The sequence below is a fragment of the Bison bison genome, unplaced genomic scaffold (assembly GCF_000754665.1).
Source record: "Bison bison bison isolate TAMUID 2011002044 unplaced genomic scaffold, Bison_UMD1.0 scf7180017864476, whole genome shotgun sequence".
NCBI lineage: Eukaryota > Metazoa > Chordata > Mammalia > Artiodactyla > Bovidae > Bison > Bison bison.
This window is the reverse complement of record NW_011495037.1, coordinates 1,165,568-1,167,006: the sequence shown is the minus strand read 5'-3', so window position 1 is coordinate 1,167,006 and position 1,439 is coordinate 1,165,568.

Below are 1,439 nucleotides of genomic sequence, written 5' to 3'. Positions count from 1 at the left end.
CGTGCTGCGATTCACGGGGTCGCAAAGAGTCAGAGACCACTGAGCAACTGAACTGAACTGAACAAGGGCGTATAGGTGGAGGGAGGGGGCTATACATGCAGGGCTATACATACAGTCAACTTTGACAGTCTTTTTGAAATCAGTCACGCAGTGGTCTGCTCAGAGTCAGTAAGTCTTCATCTCCAGAGTCAATTTGTTCCTATTCCTTTGCTGCCAGTACTCAGAATTGTGGTAACTTATGTCATGGGTACAGTCTGGTCATCAAGTAGTTAATTTCTTCTACCTGGTGGGGGTTTCATTTTCTACAAGACAGCTCAAGGGCTATGGCTCAGAATCTTATCTATAGCCCTTGAGAAAGAACTAAAGGTCCTTGACATCGTTTAATAACTAAACTTTGTTATTTTGTCTTGTTTGTTTTCCTTTGTTTCTGCATTTTTTTCACTTCTCTGATTAGATTTATTTTTGACCAAAGTATTTCTACAGACTAAGGGCAGGCTGAGGACACTGGGAGTTGAGGGAAGGCCCCATAGGGTCCTGCCCCCTTTCACTGTTTCTCAGAAAAGTACAGTCTCCCCCAAATCTCATTTCCTAGGGGCTCTTTTTCCCCTGCAGAGGCTTTGGGCACCCAAGGCCATTAAAGATCCTACATCTCTCCATCCCCCTCTCCATAAGCCCCTCTTCCCTGCCTGGTTGCTACCCATGTGCTTATTATATGTTGCTTATTATATGACAAGACTCTTATACAGCATTTTTTAAATGGTAACCATCTGGGTTAAGTACTATTATTATCCTCATTTTACAGTTTCAAAGACTAAAAGAGAGCTTAAGCAGATAGTTTAAGGTCAAGCAGCTAATAAATAACAGAGTAGGGATTAGAACTCCTGCAGTCTTGTGGTCAGAGAATTCGCGCTCCCAGCAAAGCTGCTTCCCCTCAAATTTGTTATTATTTACAGGAAAACTCTCCGGAAATAGCGGAGCACTCTTCTTCCGGGGATAAGCCCGTGACGGCCCGGAGACCCCTTCCTCGCTCCCGCCCGGCTCCCCGGGCGCTCAGCGGTTGCAGAAGCACTCCCCCGCAGGTAACGCCTACCGCCGGCCACGCCCTCTCTCTGGGCCCGCCCCGCCACGCACGCCACGCCGGCCCCGCCTCTCAGCCCGGAGTTGGCCGGGGCAGAGCTGACGCCTCGCGAGCTTCCACGTACGCACTCCAACGCCTCTCCCCGCGGCCGAGGCGAGCACATCCGGGTCGCGGGAGCGGGCGCCCCAGGCCCCGCCTCATCTCCCCCAATCCCTAGTCCCCGCTTCCGGCCGTCTCAGGCCTTTTCCGCCTGTTCTTTGCCGGCCCCGTTTCCGCTCGTCGGGTCGTTCTGGCCTCTGGGCCCGGGTACCTCAGTACTTTCCGCCGTACCCAGGGACTCACTCCGCATTTTGACTCTCTC